The sequence below is a fragment of the Pan paniscus genome, chromosome 8 (assembly GCF_029289425.2).
Source record: "Pan paniscus chromosome 8, NHGRI_mPanPan1-v2.0_pri, whole genome shotgun sequence".
Taxonomy (NCBI): Eukaryota; Metazoa; Chordata; class Mammalia; order Primates; family Hominidae; genus Pan; species Pan paniscus.
In genome coordinates this window covers 48,331,694-48,353,034 of record NC_073257.2, presented here as the reverse complement: position 1 = coordinate 48,353,034, position 21,341 = coordinate 48,331,694, and the positions used below count along the sequence as shown (strand labels likewise).

At 42.5% G+C, this 21,341-nt stretch overlaps 1 pseudogene; it reads right to left on the bottom strand.

Annotated features, from left to right (window-relative positions):
- Window positions 1–5,816: 5,816 nt before the first annotated feature.
- Window positions 5,817–6,558, bottom strand: LOC100972932 (large ribosomal subunit protein uL30-like; annotated as a pseudogene).
- Between the last annotated feature and the right edge of the window lie 14,783 nt (window positions 6,559–21,341).

Genomic DNA, 21,341 nt, shown 5'->3' with positions numbered 1-21,341 from the left:
CTAGCTCAAGAAAGTATATAGTCTTGGCAATTTGCATGTAGGTTTCCAGACTAATAATGTAATTTATAAAGTGCATATGAGATTACATCTTTGACAAAAGCCTCTCTAAGAAAGGTTTTGTTTCTAAGAAAGGTATTGTTTCAATACATTTTAAATGTTACACAAAAACAAAAATGGCTCCACAAAATCAGAATGAAGTCCAAGAGTTTAATGTAAGTCATCATATTTTGAGGGTAAAAAAAAAAGCGTTCAGGAAAGCCCCCTTTTACGCGGGGCAAGCCCTAAGGAGTGACCCTGTTCACACACTGAACAGGGGCCAACGCCCTCGCTGGAAAGTGAGCATGAAGATGGGAAGGAACTGTCACAGATGAGATGCAAAAGCTGGAAAACGGGCCCAGAGCTCTAACTGGCTGTGGTTGATTGACTATCAAAGACATCATGTCTAATTTTTGCCTCCCTATTTTGAAAGGGAAGATACAAAGGAAAATATGGAGAAGGCTAACTAATCTGACCACAGATGCAGAAAACACGCCCTAAGGAAAGAAAACACAAAACTGTTAGACAGAGGAATAAGTTCTAGTGTTTGATAATACAGTAGGCAAATTGTAGTTAGCAATAATTTATTATATATTTCAAAAGAGCTACAAGAGGAGATTGGAATGTTCCCACCACAAAGATAAGATAAATGTTAAGTGATGCACTTCCCTACTACCCTGATTTGATCATTACACATTGTATACAGGCATCAAAATATCACATGTACCCTATAAGTATGTACAACAATGATATACCAATTAAAACAAGAAAAGAAGGAAGAAAATGCAGATGGCATTGCTTCACCTGGATGTAGATCTGGTTTCTCCTAAAGTCTAAGAGAATCTGGTTTCTCCTAAAGTCTAGAGAAGGCAGTGATGCTGTGAGCCTGCCTTACAGTGGGGGAGAGATTGAGAGAACAGACACAGATTTGCACACTGATGGAGGTGTTGTCTAGGGGTTCAGTGTGGAAGGGGCAGGGACATCCTGTTAGAGAGCTTCCAACCAGATCAGGATCCCCACAGAAAGCCTTAAACTCAGGTGTTAGTTTTCTGATAAGAATGGGTTTACATGAAATACTATGCAGCCATGAAAAACAGTGAAATCACGCCCTTTGCAGAAACATGAATAAAGCTGAAGGCCATTATCCTAAATGAACTAACTAGAAAACAGAAAATCAAATACTTCATGTTCTCACTTATAGGTGCGGGCTAAACAATGGGTACACATGGACATAAAAGATGGAAATAATAGGCCGGGAGCAGTAGCTCATGCCTGTAATCCCGGCACTTTGGGAGGCTGAGGAAGGAGGATGGTTTGAGCCCAGGAGTTCAAGACCACCCTGGACAACATAGTGAGACCCCACCTCTTTAAAATTAGCCAGGCAGGGTGGTGCACATCTCTGTTCCCAGCTACTCAGGAGACTGAAGCAGGAGGATCGCTTGAGCCCAGGAGATCAAGACTGCAGTGAGATATGATCGTGCCACTAAACTCCAGCCTGGGTGGCAGAGCAAGACCCTATCTTGGAGAAAAAAAAAAAAAAAAAAGTAAAGATGTAAATAATAGACACTGGGGACTCTAGAAGGGGGAGGGTTGAAAAATTACCTGTTGGGTGCAATGTTCACTACTTGGGTAATGGATATACTTGAAGCCCAATCCTCACCAGTATGCAATATACCCATGTAACAGACATGCATGTGTACCCCCTAAATCTAAAATAAAATACAGAATGGGTTAAGTGAGGCATCAAGACATGGTGCTGCAGAAGTCAGCGCTACACTGATCTACAGCAAGCAATGGCCTGGGGCTCTGAGGTTTTAAAGACAGATAGCTGGGACTGCACCTCAGCTCTGCTGCTCACTAACTGAGGAAATTCAGACAAGGGGTTTCCCCGCTCTGTGGATCCATTCCCTTATCTGTAATATGAGGATAAGGATCACTCACACCTCCTGGGATGGCTGTGAAAATAAACGAGTCCATGTCTAGAAAACACTCACCCAGGACATGGCACCTGGTGGGGCCACAGTCAGGTAGGGTATGATTTCGCTCTACAGTCAACTGCGGATGGGTGGCAAAATACCAAAATAAGATTCAGGGGATTTCCAGGAACATTCTATATAGTTGATTTGCCAACAATGCAAGTGATGAATAAGGACAATTCTCCACCAGCAGTGGTGGCATGACATGAGCCCTGCATTGGAAGTCAGAAGAGCTGCATTCAGGTTCTGGGGCCATCCCATGTCACGGAGGCAGTGAGCAAGGCACTCCATCTCTCTGGGCCTGGGTTTCCACATCTCTGCTCTATTTATCTCAGGGTTGTTGTGAGAATCAAATAAAAATCTGTCTTCATCATCCACCCGGTGCCAATTACCGCACCACGGCCAGGGGCTGCTCCGGAGGGGACAGGCAGTGGGGAGGATCAGCAGAGGCCCCTGGGTACAGGGCAGCATCCGAAGTCAGCGCCAGGTGCTACAGTGACAAAGGAAGCTGCAAGGCACTGTGCAAACGTCAGCTGCTGATGTGCATGTCGCCATTTCTAGGGCATGACTGCAAGGTAATCGGCAAGGAAGAAACTTTGAAAAGTGATTTCAGGTTCAAAGTATGATCTATCTAAGGTAAACAGGCTGAGTGTTTAGCAGACGTGCTCAAATTCACCTGTGAAACCAACCTGACCAGGAAGACTTCCTCGGGGATACACAGATGTGGATTAATGGAGGCACTGGGACTCTTACAACCCCTGGTAAATTTAAGGCTTAGTACTGATGCTATTGATGCGGCTCCGATGAGTGCAGGAACACCAGGGCTCTTGTCTTGCACGATTTAGGTAAAACGACATGGACACACGTGGAGTGATTTTAAGGAGCAGGGAGTTTAATAGGCAGGAAAGAGCGGAGAAGAAAGAAAGAAGCAGCTCGCCTATACAGAGACAGAGGGAGAGGTGCTCCAAAGCCAAGAGAGGAGACCCCGCGTGCGGGGGATACCAGATAGTTATATAAGGAGGCTAGAGGAGGCGGTGTCTGGTTTGCATAGGGCTCAGGGGATTGGTTTGACCTGGCATGTCATTCACTTAGCCCGCGAAAAAACTGGCCCTCCCACCCTAGTCTTTTAGTATGCAAATACAGGGCTGCCATGATGTTCTACACACGTGGGGTTATGTGGGGACAACCATGCTGCCAGGCACTTGTAGGCGCAAGGTCAAGAGGACAACGGTGGAAATCGCCATGTTGGGTGGACCCAGTTTCTAATGGCTTGTATTTGCATATTAAAGGTTGCCGCCCTGGCTCTAAGAGCCAAGGCTTTCCTGCTAGACAAGAAACTGTTCTGGAGCGGCTTTAAAAGAGATGAAAATTTTCCAAGGAGCCCTTTTCCTCTCTAGCTGCCTAAAATTATTTCTTAATAACTTCTATTATAGTATAGATTTCTCCACTAGCTAACCTGATATTTTTCTTCTAACTTTCTTTCGGTGCAGCTTCAGTTATTCCTTCCAGTTTTCTCCTTGCCCTCCACATGACTGGCTAGCCAGGTCACACTGGATGAATAGTTCACTCTCACTCAATACCTCCTGATTGACATATATGAACTAGAGGTGGCTCATACCTGTCCCAAACATATATATAGAATATATTTGACATCCTTGAGACAGCAAAATGTTTCTCCCTAGGAAGAGAATTCATGTAGCATTAAGAAAGAAACTCTACAGTGTCCTGGAAAATTTATCAACTTAAACAGTGAGACCCACCAGATGGAGCAAATAGAATCATTCCCTGGAGGCTTTCAGAAGCAAAGGAAATTACTACCCTTGAGAAACGCCCTTGCCGCTGCTATAATATTTATTTCAGTCTTGCTCAAAAAGTATTTAGGTCATTTGCTGCAATCAATAGAATTCTCCATTAGTGTGAGGAAGGTTGCATTCTAAGATTCAGGGAAATCTAAAATACCCTCAAGGAATATTAAGCAGCTCACACAGGTCTACTCCTGGAAACTTATTTACTGTGACAGTGTATAAATGTTTTAAAACACTTGGCTGCCAAATATTAGTCCGCATTATGGACAACTTAAACAAAGAAAGTCACCCCGGCTAGGTTCCACCAGTTTCTATGCTCTGACCTGGGGAGAATGGAAAGGTTGGGGGAAGTGGAATCAGACCATTCTAGCTCAAAAGAGGAGCTCATTCTAGCTCAAAAAGCCTTCCTGCTTCTGGTGACTGGCTGCCTTCCCAATTATTAATGAAGAAAGACTCCTTTTTTCCATTTCCTAATGATGTCCACAGTTGAAGTGCAAACTGACTACAGCTGAGTATTTAGGTGGAATATTTCAAGGACATTTATCATAAGTGGATACAGAGACCAGGCTCCTGTTTCAGCTTCAAGTTTTAAATGTCAAACACCTGGAGACATAATTACTCAACCTTAAAATCATTCTATGAGTTCATTGCTCTGGTTCAGGGAAAGTCAAACTAGTAAGTTACATTCAAGACACCATTAGGGTGAGGAAGGAGGGGTTGAGGGCTGTTGGAGGGCAAGGCAGGAGGAGTCCACACTAACTCTTTAACCAGAGAGCCCTCTTGCCCCATTACACATAGTGAATGTGTAATGCCCCGTTAGTATATATCTCAGATGAGAAGAATGAAGGATTTCCTATGTATTCAAGGAATCAGAGGTACAAGCGACTGAAAATTTACTGACAGTAATGTCATATACAATTTGGACATGGAAAATTTTCAAGTGGGACAGGGATTTTAATATTAAGACAGCAGCTTCTGGTCGGGTGCTGTGGCTCACGCTTGTAATCCTAGCACTTTGGGAGCCAAGGCGAGAGTATCACCTGATGTCAGAAGTTCAAGACCAGCGTGGCCAACATGGTGAAACCGTGCCTCTACTAAAAATACAAAAAGTAGCAGGCCGTGGTGGCACATGCCTGTAATCCCAGCTACTCAGGAGGCTGAGGCAGGAGAATCGCTTGAACCCACGAGGTGGAGGTTTCAGTGACCCGAGATCGTGCCACTGCACTCCAGCCTGGGCAACAGAGCAAAACTCTGTCAAAAAAAAAAAGCAGCTTCTCTGATTCAAATGTAAGTCAACTAGTATTTCTAACCTCTTAGACATAATTGCTTAGATCAAAAGGACCATTCACTAGCATCCACAGATATCCAGAACAGAACAGACATCTGTCCTTCATTTCAAATGCACATGAAAGGTAAGTAGATTCTCCTAGTTTCTTTACCCTCTGTGCCTAATTTCCCCGTTCATCCACAGTGTTCTTTTAGTCAAAGTCTGAATACAAGTGAAAAAGCAAAATAACGTGCAAAATAAGGATGGTCCAGTCAGTTCCACATACTTTCAGAAACCCCTGACTTAAAGATGTTTCAGGGCCAGGCACAGTAATCCCAGCACTTTGGGAGGCCAAGGCAGGCAGATCACCTGAGGTCAGGAGTTCAAGACCAACCCGGCCAACATGGTGAAACCCCATCTCTACTAAAAATACAAAGATTAATTGGGCCTGGTGGTGCTTGCTTGTAATCCCAGCTACTCTGGAGGCTGAGGCAAAAGAAGTATTTGAACCCAGGAGGCGGAGGTTGCAGTGAGCGGAGACTGCACCACTGCACTCCAGCCTGGGTGACAGAGCCAGACTCCATTTCAAAAAGAAAAAAAAAAAGAAGTTTCAGAATTCCAAAGGGCAGGACTGACTTAACTGACCAAATTTCCTAGTATCTTTTTTTTCAGTTTGAGAGCCCATACTGTTTATTAACTGGCCAGATTAGAAAAATAATCATGGTAGACACCTTAGTTCGTTCTTCTGATAAGACTGTTAATCTGGTCCTCGCTGTTGCCAGCATCTCCACCTTCTACAAAATGGGTGGTCTTTTTCTTCTTTCTACCTCGTGGAGAAGATAATTTGAAGGGCCATGGGAAGTCGCTTCTTTGAAGCACTTTCCAACAGTATAGATCTCATGAATCAGATCCTCCATGCAGATGATGCCATATTTATTAAGAGACACAGCAATCAAAGTGTTATCTGTCAAAGCAATTCCCTTCTTATTGATTTTGCCATAACCACGCTTGTAGATTACTTCATTTACTGACTTCAGATTTGGGTACTCCCATGCAATATATGGTTCTATAATCCTCAGCATGTTAATTGAAGCCTTGTTGAGCTTCACAAAGGTTCCATTGAAGATTTGATGAAAGCAAAGAAGCTGCAACACCTTTCAGACCTTTGGGCTCACACCAGTGATATCTCTGATCCTGATGACAAACGCCAATTTGGGTTCTGCAGGTACATAGATGTTGCCAGCTTTTCTTGCCAACCTCGCCATTCGAATTTCAGTTCTGTACATCTGCCTACATTCCTTGTGATAGCGGTTTGCTTTCTCATAGATAAGTTTCCTCCTTGCCTTTCGAAGCATCTTTTGGGCAGACTTCTTTCTCAGGCGCTTGATCTTCAGCTCTGCGAAATTCCTTCCCTTTTTCTTAAGGTTTCTGGCACAGCAGGAACCTCCTTTTTCTTCTCTTCAACACCCTCCATGGTTCTAGCCAGAAAAGAGGAACCTAGTATCTTAATGCTCATGAAATACAGTATTCTGCTTCTACTGGGCACATGCAAGGGATTCCTGCTGTACTTGTGCAAAAATCCTAGCTAGAAAACAGCCTCTTGGCTGCCCCCAGCAATTCACAGCAGCCAGAAACTATCCTCTCCCCCTAGATGGCTACAAACACTCACTATCTTGTCATGCCTTGGCACATGACATGAAACTGACAAGGGTGGCTAAATAAAGAAGAAGAAAAAAGTCAAAATCTGAAGCTAGGTCACAAGGAAATGGTAAGTGAAAAGTCAAACTGAAAGCATTCCTAAGCCATGATTTTGCCTAAGACCATGAAAATCCTGAATACTGGTATATTATTATATGTATTCAAAATACTTACTTTTCCTGTTGCTTATACACTCATGCACGCATGTGCACATACACACACACACACAGACACAATTAGCCAAACATACTTTCTTTTCTGGAACAGCCAGTGGAAGCCCAGCTTGTGATTATTCCAAGGATAAAAGAAGAGAACTTTGCGGATTCAGTTACTCTAACTGAACACGAAACAAAGCATAACAACGCAAAGTAATTTTTAGCCTAATACAATCTCCATATTTATTTTATGAATTTACTCAATGCCACATTCCCAGTTAACAAGGATTACAAAGAAGAATGTGAGGAGACAGGAAATGCAAACTGCAGCTGTGTTAGAAAGCAAGTCACTCCCATGTCATTCCCATTTCTTAAGTTAAAGACCCAGTTAGAAGCTAATATCAGTTTGTCTACAATACAAGGTAGACCTTAGGATAATCTCTCCACTCGTTAAAGTGTTGGCTTATACAACCTTTTCTCTTTTAGATCAATCTTCCTCCTCCTGACCAATTGCTGAAGAACATAAACTCTGTTTCCACCTATTTTCACCAAAACTGCATCTGATCACTTCAACTAGATTAATGAGTATCCTGGGGCTAGATGTGACATCTAAGTAAGAAGTCATCAATGTTAACCAAGCCTAACTGCAAAACTCATCCAGTGATTTCACATAAGAGGATGTTTAAGAGTCAGAAAATTAGCTAAAATTTATCCTAGTTAAAGTCGGTGGTCAATTAACCAAAGCAGGAAATTTCTGCAGAATACTTGTTTCGCCTCCCAAAAGTAAAAGCTCCTACACAGAGATTCAAGGAAAATAAGCGTCATTTAATTCCTACCCGTAGTCACTCACAAACGACTGGCCCTAAATCTTTCTGCATGATCGTTCATCCAAAAAGACAAAGTCCAGAGGCAGGGTGCGGTGGCTCACGCCTGTAATCCCAACACTTTGTGAGGCCGAGGTGGGTGGATCACATGAGGCTAGGAGTTCGAGACCAGCCTGGCCAAGATAGCGAAACCCTGTCTCTACTAAAAATACAAAAATTAGCTGGCATGTTGGCACATGTCTGTAATCCCAGCTAGTCGGGACGCTGAGGCACAAGAATCACTTGAACTCTGGAGGCAGCAGTTGCAGTGAGCCGAGATTGTGCCACTGCACTCCAGCCTGGGCGACAAAACAAGACTCTGTCTCAAAAAAAAAGGCAGAGTCCAAAGGTATTTTGCTAGGTGCCAGAAATACAAGGATAATTGGATGTGACCTCTTACATCAAAAAGTCTACTATCTGAGAGCCAGGCGTGGTGGCTCACGCCTGTAATCCCAGCACTTTGGGAGGCTGAGGCAGGGGGATCACGAGGTCAGGAGATCGAGACCATCCTGGCTAACATGGTGAAACCCAATCTCTACTAAAAATATAAAAAATTAGCTGGGCGTGGTGGCAGGCACCTGTAGTCCCAGCTACTCGGGAGGCTGAGGCAGGAGACTGGCATGAACCTGGGAGGCAGAGCTTGCAGTCAGCTGAGATTGCGCCACTGCACTCCAGCCTGGGCAACAGAGTGAGACTCCGTCTCAAAAAAAAAAAAACAAACAAAAAAAATCTATCTGAGAAGAAAAACAAATAAATAGAACTAATTTTTGGACAATGTGTTATAAACTGGTATGAACAAAAGGTTACATAAGCACTGCAGAAAAAAACATTTAGAAGCTCAGAGAACCCCCTAGTCAAAATGACTTACAGTAGGAACCCAGTGACTATCTGCTGGATGAATGAATGAATGGATTTCGCAGGTGAGAAAGCGAGTCTCAGAGGGGCAAAGCAATTTTCCCAGAGTCACACAGCTCGACAGCAACAAAGAAGGACAGGAACCTGTATCCTCTAATTTGTAACCACTTTTCCACTCACTACTCTCCAGAGGCGTGCCCTGCGAAATCCTGCAGCCACAGAGAGAATGGCTGTTTAATCTCTCACACAGAACCCCTGCCTCCTGGAAGCACAAAGATGCCTGACTTTGGATGAATGTTCAAATCCTTGCTCAAGAGCTTCCAACATCTGGAAAAGCAAAAGACAAAGACCCAGAGCCAAAGACAGAACCCAAAAACGAATAAAGTCCTCTAAAAAGGACAATGTTTATAAAATTGGCTTTGAAATAAATGTTAAACATAACGGATACCAAATGGAATTAGCAGCAGCTTTAAAATATGACACAGTTTCTGGCCTTGAGAAATTTAACTGTACAGGCAAGAAATACACATGCAAGGTAAATGCCAATAGTAGGTAATGCAGGCTGATTCCTGACCAAGTGATCAGAATGAGGCAAGAGAGCGTTCAGATAAGAATTTTACCGCAGCTTCCAGTGATCAGGGAAGTGTCTGCAAGGAAGGGAAACTAGGACAGAGCTTTAGGGAATGGATAGATTTAGATGAGAGAAGGAAGAAGGCCAGGGGCTTTGTGGAGTCAGAATGTGCAAAATCGGTATGAAAACAGCATGTCTAGCCAGAACATATTTATACATAGGAACCACTAGGATCAAACAATGGTGAATTCTGCACATTAAGTGAAGGAGTTTGGGCTTTGGATGTCAAGCCAGGGGTCCACCGGATATTTTTAAGCCAGTGAATTACATGATACAAAGTAGTTAATTGATGCATATACTTACGGTGTGCAGAGTGAACAAGAAAAGCAATAGGGAAACCAGTTTCCTAACAACAGAAAAATTACTGAGGAGGCTTGGAAGCTTGAGTAGCCTGGTGACAATAGGATGAAAAACAACAAAGAGATATCCCTCGGAAAATAATACTGGATATGACTTAGAAACTGGTTGAAATCAGAGGCAACCATGATAATCCAGAGATTTGCAGGCTCCGTGGCTGATATTTTATTTTATTTTATTTTTGAGACAGAGTCCCAGTCTGTCACTCAGGCTGGAGTGCAGTGGTGCGATCTCCGCTCACTGCATCCTCTGCCTCCCGGGTTCAAACAATTCTTCTACTTCAGCTTCTCCAGTAGCTGGGCCTACAGGTGAGTGCCACCATGCCTGACTAATTTTTGTATTTTTAGTAAAGATGGGGTTTTACCATGTTGCCCAGGCTGGTCTCAAGCTCCTGGCCTCAAGTAATTCACCTGTCTCAGCCTCCCAAGGTGCTGGGATTACAGGCATGAGCCACTGCACCCACCCTGTGTCTGACAAAATGGTGGTTTCATGAACAGAAAGCAGAAATTGGAGGCAGAAAATCCATTTTGTTTTAGAGAAATCTGTAGGTGTTTGAGAGAAAAAGGAAAGGATCTTTTCTTCTTTGTCTACTAGACGAAAGTAGACAACAAGGAGTTGGAAATATGAGACGGATATGGCCGCCAAGTGATGATGCCAAACAACCCCTGTGCCCAAAAAGGGAACTACTGAGGGCCCCAGAACTGGAGGACAGTTCCCCTAAGAGGAAGGGGTAAGGGCACAAGGACAGAAACTGAGAAGAACTTTAAAGGGATGAGAGAAGAGCCAGGAAAAAATGGAATCACAGAAACCCAGGAGCAGACAATTTGCTGGAGGAAAAGTACCTGCCCAAGAGTGGTGCCCCAAAGACGCCAAGGGCGAGACCCCACATCACACCTCAAGAATAAGGCCAGCCTTGCTCTGCTCCACTCCTCTCAGGAAGCCAGGTTAGTGTGTGGAAATCTGGTACCCACCAGCAGCCTGAATTCGATTTCAGTTCTGTTCATATAATCATTTATTGTGCACACACAGGGATGTAGTTCTGATAAACGATCCTCTCTTTTTTTGAGTCAGGGTCTCACTCTGTCACCCAGGCTGTAGTGTAGTGGCACAATCATGGCTCACTGCAGCCTTAACCTCCCAGGCTCAAGAGATCCTCCCACTTCAGCCTCCCAAGTAGCTAGAACCACAGGCACGCACCACCATGCATGGCTAAGTGTTTTATTTTTTATAGAGATGGGTTCTTGTCATATTGCCTATGCTGGTCTGAAACTCCTGGGCTCAAGTGATCCTCCCACCTCAGCATCCCAAAGTGCTGGGATTACAGGCGTCTGAGCCACTGCACCAGACCTAGGGAATCCTCTTTAAAGTATATCATAGTATTCTCAGCTTCTCCAACCATCCTAAGAATTACTAGAATATTCATGTTCATTAAATTATTTTCCTATATTGTAAGCTGTAGAAGTTTAAAAAATAGGTTTCAAAGTCAGGGAGAAAGAAGCCTACTGTGTGTATAAATTTTACATGCTGCTTAAAACTGTCTAAAGGACTGTAAAAGGGATACCACTGTGTTTCTTCTGAGCAGCCTAATTGCAAGCCTGCAAACACAAACAGGCTTCCAAGTCAGACCCACCTTATAAGGCCAAGACAACAGAAATAAACTCAATATGCATCAGTAGAACTTAAGAAATTTTTCCCTCTCACTTCTAGTTCAATATTTTTATCTATTCCTTTCCAAAGAAGGTAAAGGAAAAAAAGTTCCCAGAGTTTAAAATGTCAGCATTTGATTGATTAGAGTAGCTTTCCTGGCTTAACCAGTGAGTTGATTTGAACGGTTCATCCGTTAATACAGTAAAACACATGTTAAAGATTACAAATTGTTTAACAAGTTTTGACAAACAAGTCCCCTGGTGGTCTTGAAATTTCTGAGAAGCAGATGGAAGGGGTACAATTTTATAGATTCCCCTTCCTATCTGCACAAAGCCGCTGAGTTCTAAAGTAGGTATTAGTGCATATAAGGGACATTGTCAGACAATAAAGAGACACAATTGCCTCTGTTAGCACAACAATTAATTTTGTTTGCAGAGTACCAGTCAGTCCATTTGTTACCAGGAATGTGCTAATTATTCTTGCTAATTACATGCAAAACATTCATTATCACCTATAAGTGGATCCGGACCCCTCAGGTTTCAGTGACAAATTAATTACTGTGTTTTCCTTCTGAATGTATTTCCAGTCCGTTCCTCGTATTATCTGAAAAATAAATTGTTTAGCAGCCTGCTCGTCCTTCAGAGCCACTCATTAAAATGAAAAGTAGGCCTGCAGAGATAGATCAGCTTTCCTTCCCTGTTCTATTAGGGCAGCGGTTCCTGGAAGGCTTCAACCCCAATCATGGGCTTACAAATCTTAAAGCCCCATGAAACTCGTGCAGCTGAGTTTCATTAGGGACTGGGTACCTATGTGCAGCAGTAGCTACTCACTGAATCTCGGGGAAGAGGCAAACTGTGTCAATACCCAAGGAGGGAAGAACCGACACCCGATACACACACCTGCACCCTTCAGCCTTGCCTTGCAAAAGGTTTGGGTGACATTTTGTCATCTGGTTCAAATTTGGGGTATTTGAGTTTTATCTCTCCCCTCTACCCCCAATTTGGAATCTAGTCAATAAAAGGAAAAAAAAAAAAGTCTGAATTGCCAACTTACTACTATGGCCTTTCCAGCTTGGGAAGAAACCCAACAGTGTAGATGCATGTATGTTTATTCTAAATGTGGACTGCAGCGGAAAGACTGGGATCTGGACATAGATCATTTTGCCTTGACTCCAGATTGCCTGGAGTTATTCTCTACTGTCTGCCTGTTCCTAACCGGAAAGAAATTAGTCTTCCTCTTCCTCTGTCTCCTCATCTTACCTTTGCTCTCCATTGTGGCAACCAACTAAAAGCCTTATGGAAAGAAAAGATGGATCGGCAGGGCTTTAGCCCCATTCTAACACGCATCCTCAATCAATCATTCAGGGTTGGTCTTTACTCACTCCTCTTCACACCATTTAGTCTCACTTCCTGGAAGGTCTAAATAGAAAGCCTTTCAGGTGAAAAGTTTGCACCTGAAAGATGGGAGAAGAAGGCGGTGGAACCACGATTTCCAGTTCCCCAGAAACCCATCTAGCTGTGTGCATGGCTCCCTGGAAAGCCAGTGTCTCCTTTAACTCATAGTGGGTCCAGATTGGATTAGAGCCTGCACCATGCACAGAAGAACCCAGCTCCATTTCCATCCATCAGGCTCATTAACCTTCTACGCACCCGGCTGTAGTGGCTCATCTTGCAAAGAACAGGTTCACATGGTCCCGTGTGTGTGTATCCTTTGTTCTTTCCAACAGTTCTACCTTGTTGGTTCCTTCCTGTTTGTTTTGGCTCTTGTCAGGGTGCATGTGCCTTTTGTCTGTCAACATTTGGTCAATATCTACAGTAGCTACATAATACAAATGCAAACAGTAGTTCTTGATCGTAAATGAAATAGGAAAGACGTTTCCAGTGTCATATAATTTACTCTTCTCACCATTTTCAATTCAAAAGAGTATTTGGAAACAGGAAATACAGGAAGCGAAATAACCCCTTGCTTAAGGTGCACATAAATTTCATACTGGCTGAATAACCCATTGTAGTGGATTTTTACCAGAATTTGGGTTTACAGGCTTATGGCTTTCGTGTTTTACATACGAAGGAAGATTGAATTTTTGGTTTTGATATCACATGTATTCCTTTCCTTAATTTCCTGAGGTTTATCATCATCTTGGCTGAAATGTGTAAGTTTAAACCGCTGAAACAAAACCTGTGTGTCCTAAAACCCTGGAACCAGAAAGCTCCTGCAATGGTCAAATTGTGGGCATAAATTCTGCCTGATTTCTACTATGATGAAAGAGAGAAAACTGCTACAACCAGGGCTCAGGGCTGAACTTCACCTCTGTGGCAGGCCACATCTGTCTCAGCCTCCTTTCTTCACAACCCTGCCCCTCTCTCATGTCCTGTGTCCCATCGGCCACCACCACATCCACCCTGTTCCTGCCTCCCCCAACTTCACCCCTCCCATCCCTTATTTTCGCTCTTTGAACAGTGTTTGACTGTTTACTATACACCAGGCACTGTTAAATATTTTATATGTGTTACAAATACCATGTCTTGTCTCATATTATTTCAAAGTTTTGCTAATATTATCAAATCATTCAGTCTACAGTTTTATGTGTTATTTCAGCCAGTCTCCTGCCACTTGTAGGTCGTCAAGGCATTTCTAGAGATCATTTTATTAACCCAAAGGAATGGGTTTCTAATGGTGGGAATGGCTGAGAGCATGGCAGCCTGGTGATGGAATTATTTTGGAAGCAGCAGGGGGCCCTTGGCAGTCCATACTAAATCATATGAAGCATGTGACCACTTGGCCAACCGAAGCGTAAGTCCCTCCCATGCTTTCTATTCTTTGAGATGTTCAGGGATAAAGACCTGCCTCAGGAACACTTTGAAGGAATTCTACTCTCTCAGGTCCTTCAACCAAAGTCTAACGAAGCTTCAATTTCTTAAGATTGCAGTTTTGTTTTTTTGTTTTGTTTGTTTGTTTGTTTGTGTTGTTTTGTTTTCTTTTTTGAGATGGAGTCTTGCTCTGTCACCGAGGCTAGACTGCAATGGCGTGACCTCTGCTCACTGCAACCTCCACCTCCCGGGTTCAAATGATTCTCCCGCCTCAGCCTCCCGAGTAGCTGGGATTACAGGCACCCACCATCATGCCTGACTAATTTTGCTTTTGTTTTTGTTTTCTTTTTGAGATAGAGTCTTGCTCTTGTTGCCCAGGCTCTAGTATAGTGGCACAATCTCGGCTTACTGCAACCTCTGCCTCCCGGGTTCAAGAAATTCTCCTGCCTCAGCCTCCCCTGTAGCTGGGATTACAGGCGCCCCCCACCACACCTGGCTAATTTTTGTATTTTTAGTAGAGACGGGGTTTCATCATGTTGGCCAGGCTGGTCTCTAACTCCTGACCTCAGGTGATCCACCCACCTCTGCCTCACAAAGTGCTGGGATTACAGGCATGAGCCATGGCGCCCAGCCTAATTTTTGTATTTTTGTAGAGACAGGATTGCACCATCTTGGCCAGGCTGGTCTTGAACTCCCAACCTCAGGTGATCCGCCCGTCTCGGCCTGCCAAAGTGCTGGGATTACAGGCGTGAGCCACTGCACCTGGCCAAGATTGTAGTTCTTTTAAAATAGTAGGTAACCCCTGCATTATCCTGAGGATAATTATCCGGCATGGAACCTGGAATGTCAGGCTGAAGAATGTCCGAGATCCTGGACCAGCCCTTTGGCAGGGATGGTGCAGAGCATGCACCTTTGAGCTAGGGCCAGGCTCTACCACTTACTAACTCCGTGACAAGTCTTGGCTTCTACGTGCATTAAATATGAGAATGTCAAACAGGATGGTGAGGGTTAAAGGAGAAAAATTACCTAACTTTTAACCACCCTCTTGGCCAAGTAACTCCAGATATAATTAAATAACATCCTCATATTATGGGCAATACATATTGTTGCCTCACCCAACTCCTTGGAATTAAAGTAATTTGAGTAATCTAAAAACAAACTTTTTCTTATTCAGCTTACCCTTTCAAAACAAAAAGATTCCTTGCACAAGTAATTAAACAAAAGGCAGTTTTACCAGAGTGGTGGCTCACCAACTGTAATCCTAGTGCTTTTGGAGGCTGAGGCAGAAGGATTTCTTGAGGCCAGGGGTTTGAGACCAGCCTGGGTAACAGAGAGATCTTGTGCTGACCAAAAAAATTTTAAAAAAAATTAGCCAGGCATAGTGGTGTGCATCTGTAGTCCCAGCTTCTTGGAAGGCTCAGGCAGGAGGATTGCTTGACCCCAGGAGGCTGAGGGTGCAGTAAGCCCAAATTGCACCACTGCACTCCAGCCTGAGTGACAAAGAGAGACCCTGTCCCAAAATAAATAAATAAATAAATATAAAAATAAAAATTGGGAGAGTTTGCATAAAATCTACATTTCCAACTTATTATTATTTTTTTTAAATCAGAAGCTCTAACCATATCAGGTTACATTCCCGTATGGCGATAATTGGCTGGAGGGAGAGCAGGCTGCTGTCTTTAGCAGAGGCCTGTCCTTTGGAGGGCTCCACCCCCCACCCCCTCACCAACCCCAGCTTCCCATCTCCTCAACACTATACCCCCTACCCCCACCCCGCCACCACTTTCTGTGATTTTCTCTTGGGCTCACCTAACTCCTACGTTATCTGCCTAGCCTATGTTGGCCTGAGAGTTTCTGACCCTGTGCCGTGAATAAGTCATGAATGTATTGTTAATTTACTGATTCTTCTGTATTCTCTGAAGATTACATTTATGCTGGAGAAAATCTTGGCAGGAAAGAAAAGAAGGAAAGACTTTTGCCCAGTGCAATCTGATGAAAAGACAGAATTTCTAAAATGGGAAGGGTGGTTAAAGGTAAAGTCTTAGGGAAAGGGGTTGGGTCACAAAAGACAGAGAAACCAACAGGATGGATTGGACCTTGAGGGCTGAGCAGTATCAGAAATTCCAGCCAGGTGGGGGTATGGATGGGCCTCCTAAGTGGCCGATATATATGTGAATAACTTTTCCTTGGGAGTATGAGGCTGAAGTGAAGCAGAACCGTTCCTGATGAGAAAAGTAACATGTTTGTGGTTTCTTCATTTTTTTCTTTTCTTTTCAAGGCAGGGTCTTGTTCTGGCAGGCGAGAGTGCAGTGGCACCATGATGGCTCACTGCCACCTCAACCTCCCTGGCTCAAGTGATCCTCCCACCTCAGCCTCCTGAGTAGCTGAAACTACAGGCACACACCACCTCTCCCAACGAATTTTTTTTTTTTTTTTTTTTTGAAGAGACAGGGTCTCACTATGTTCCTCAGGCTGGTCTTGAACTCCTGGCCTCAAGCAATCCTTCCCTCCTCGGCCTCCCAAAGCACTGGAATTACAGGCATAAACCACCATACCCAGCCACCGTGTTTATGGTTTCTGAGATGTATTCCAGAGCAGATTACTTTATAAAGCAATGTGCAGCCATAAAACCCAATTGTATCACTTTACAGAAGTACAGAAGATTTTGAAGTCCGTTTGTTGCTGAGATTTATGATACACAACATGAAACCCTAGACCAGTAGAGACCACTCACAGATGAAAGCAGGCAGACAGCATGCTGCCCGAAAGACCAAGGTAATTACAAGCTCCTGAAACATGAAGGAGTGTTATTCACTAGGAAACAAGGGAGATATTTAGCAATCAGGCAAATCAAGACAAGGAGAAAAAAACTGATTACAGAGAAAACCCTTTCACAACAAATTTAATGCTGGTAGTAACCTCTAATGATTCCATAGCCCGCATCAGCAGCAGCAAACTGGAACCATGGTTTACCATGGATAGTTTGTGACATAAATCCTATGTTTAAATAATACTCGGAACAGTTTCACTGTTGGCTGAAAAGAGTCGCAAAAGAGCACAGTTAAAAGGAGACTTGAAGATTACTTTGACTAAAAATCCTTATTTTACAGATGAGGAAACTGAGGTGCAAAGGTTAATTCCTTTGTCTCTCCAAAGCTAGTTGGTGCAGAATTAAACCGCCTTCCCTATCCCCACCAGTCTCCCAATTTCTGAAACAATGCATGGCATGTCATTGAAGGAAATAAGAAACTTCATGATGTTTTGAATTAAAAATTAACACTTCTTGGCTGGGTGCAGTGGCTCATACCTATAATCCCAGCACTTTGGGAGGCCGAGGCAGGCGGATCACCTAAGGTCAGGAGTTCGAGAACAGCCTGGCCAACATGGCAAATCCCTGTTTCTATTAAAAATACAAAAATTAGCCATGTGTGATGGTGCATGCCTGTTATCCCAGCTACTCAGGAGGCTGAGGCAGAAGGATTGCTTGAACCCTGGACGGGTAGGTTGCAATGAGCCAAGATTGCGCCATTGCACTCCAGCCTGGACAACAGAGTGAGGCTCCATTTCAAAAATAAATAAATAAAACAAAACACTTCTTTACAGAAGAAAATCAAAATAAACAAAAAAAGAGGTTGAGTGGGTTTACTGTTCCTAATTAATTGATAAGAAGGGTATATCATTTGTAACTCTCATCGTCCACTAGGCTATTCTTATCTCCAAGTAAAAAATGTTTCAAATATTTAACAAATGAGCTAATTATTCAAAAACAACTGAAGCTCTAACATAATGCCTAAGAGAATTCATTTTTTGAACATTTCTTTGTTTCCAATGTGAATCCCAAGAAGATAAGAACGCAGACAGGTTTGGAGAAAGAAAAAACCCTACCTTTGTTTTCAGACCTGCACTTGACTCAGGAAATAAGTTAATAATTAAACTGGTTTCACTTTTGAAAAGCAAATGTAATGATTCCTTCTTCATTCCAAATGTATGCTTTACTTAGGAGTAGCGATGTCATGCTATTTGAAGAACTGTTTGCTCAAGCTCAGAATTACCCCAGGGCAATGTATTATTGATAAATCCATTTTCTTGTATAATCATCGCTTCACATTTACAACATTTCACAGGATTCTATCTGTAAACTTCACATGGTTTTTCTAGGCAAGGGCAGTATAGTCCATGTTACCCAGAAAAAGGGACCTTATTCCTTGGGGTTAACTTCTGTATTCAAATTTCCAAAGTAATGTGACAAGATTTTCTCACAGAAAACACACAATTGAGGTTACTTGTAGCTATAAGGCCTGCAACATTTTAAAACTCATATGCTTATCTGCATACATTTACATGTATTTAAAGCACCTCCATTCAAAAGCATAAAGGTCCACTTTCTAGAGATGGATACGGAGGGGATGATTGAGAACACAAAAGCTTATTTCAACGTTATTGGTCTCCACATTCATTTATTTTCTGATGACAGAGGGGTCAGCTCAGGACTTCCATGTTTAATACGCTCCAGTAAAGCAGTATTGTGCTTTTCTTCTTCTTTATTTTTATTGCGGAGGTCGGTTCGTTTGTTTTTGGCTTGTTTTTGCTTTTTTGTTATGTGTGTATTGGGGGTTTATTTGCACAATGGAGGGAAGAAGCCGAGGCCAGCTAACGCAAGGAGAGAAAAAGGCTTGGGGTACTCTTGCGGAATACTCAGGAATCTCTCAAGTGTTTGAATAAACACATACCACACCGATTAAAAAAAAAAAGCCGGTTTAGCAAAAAGACAAACATAGTCTTCTGAGCCTGTCCAACAGTCAGGCATGTTCGAATACATTCCTGGAGCCCGGAACAGCCCTCACACTTCCTTTTAGCCTAATGGGCCCTGAGCCCCATCTTTTGTCTGCTGATTAACTGCTCTGTTCATTGACCAAACCACTAATTGCATGTTCCTTATAGTTACCCTACATTACTGTAAGAATTAATGAGACACAATTACAGCTTCCAGAAATCTCAGGCCTGGCCAACTGCATGGTACTCCAAGTGAATTAGAACTCTTGAAGAGAAAAGGGGGGGAAAAGCTAGGCAATTGCTCACAGGAAGCAGAATTTTTTTTTGTTTAAAAATTTTTGTATTTATTTGAAGTTGTTTCATAATTAGGCCCAGGGGGAAGGTAAGGGGAAAGAGACAGGGAATGAACAAAGGACTGGGAACGCAGCTTTCACGGAGAAATCATGGTGGATGCAAAGAAACATGTATACTACAGAGTACCCAAAACTTAGGAAACAGGATGAACACGAAATCAATGCTATGAATAGGACATAAAGCCAATAACAAATTGGCAGTTTGAATACAGCATGTGTTACACATGGAAACACACTAGAAGAGTAATCTTTTAGTCTCATCCTCACACACAGATGCTATTTTGCCCAACTGAAGCAAAATGCCTATTTCTGATATTCCTCAACTCATGGAATTTGATGTTCCTTAGAACCCATGTCTCATTTGCCAAGGTTTGTATTAGAATTACAAAAGAATGAAGAGGGGGCATCTCTTTGTATAGCAAGGGGAAAAGGTGTAATTTTCCCTCTGCCAAATCACTTCAAATGGAAAAAAAAAATGATTTTGAGTGTGGAAATAATTCCAGGGCACCTTAAATTGCAATTATTCTAAAACTTTGTGTTGGGTTTACTGGCCTTGGTTTCCTTTGTAGATAGCGACTTGTTCTTGTGCCATTTCTGTTAAGATTACTTTATCAACAGCCTGATCAAAAAGTACTACTTTAACCCATTTTTTCCCAAATATAAAGGTATATTTTAAAATATTTACATACACAAATATGCAAGGATAGAGGATAGACACAGGGGCGGTAGATAGGGTTGGCAGGAAGAGAGAGAAAGAGATGACCAGTAAGTGATGGCCAGATAGAAAGATACAGAAACAGAAAGAGAGAAAAAGGTGGTAGATTGAGAGATGATAGTGGGAAAGGGAGATTGAAAGAGAGACCAGGAGAGAGAGAGTGGGAGAAAAAGAGGATAACTAGCTAGACAGGCAGATAAATAGAAACTAGGATCCAGTTCCCAGTCCAACAGACTGAATCTTTAAACTTCAACTGTACTTTGGATATTAATTTGGCACTGAGGGAGCAGTGAAAAGAATGTCATCTCTTCAAGTTCAAGTTGGAAGACATCATATAAATGAAACATTTCCAGGGGTGTGAGAGGGTAAGCAGGACCATGAAAAGCCTATGGGGCCCTTATCAGGGCAGATAAGCCCCCCCCCATGGAGGTGATAGGAAATTTGTCGAGGCTTAAGCAACTTCTCAGGGCCACGGAAAAGCATATATATACACACACACACATATATACATATGTGCGTGTATATATACACACATATATATACATATATACACACATATGTATATACACACATACACACATGTTCAGTTTCTTAACATTTTTCAGAAGGCAGAAGAGAAAGTCTTTGTGTTTCAATCAGAAATCTTGCTATAAAGACATAGAATCAACCCAGGTGCCCATCAACAGTGTATTGGACAAAGAAAATGTGGTACCTATACACCATGGAATACTATGCAGCCATAAAAAAGAATGAGATTGTGTCCTTTGCAGCAACATGGATGCAGCCAGAAACCATTATCCTAAGCAAATCAGTGCAGGAACAGAAAACCAAATACCACAGGTTCTCACTTCTAAGTGGGAGCTAGAAGTTGGGTACACATGGTCATAAAAGTGGGAACAATGGACAATGGGGGATACAAGAGTGAGGTGGGTGGGAGTGGGATAAGGGTTGAAAAAAACTACCTGTTGGGTTCTATGATCACTACCTGGGTGAAGGTTTCATTCATACACCAAACCTCGGCATCTACGTGTATCCTCTGATTCTAATATAGAAGTTGAAAAAAGAACGAGAAAAAAGTACTTACTATAAAGTCTGTGGGCTTCGTGAGATTTCTGAAGAAAAGAGAAAGAGTATACTGAAAGGAAGAAGATATTTACGCAAACACAGAACCTATTTTGCATTCAACTGATATATTCTTTGATGAAAAAGAAGTTTGCTAAAATCTCTTTCTCTATCTTTATCACAATATATAATTTTTAGTGTTATTTTATTTATGCAAAATGATAGTGTCATTTTATGAACAAATGTACATTGCCTTTGCACTCATTTCAAAATACAACCTACATGATCAAAAATATATATATTGCTATAGGAAGTGAAAGGAGAATGAAAATGAATGA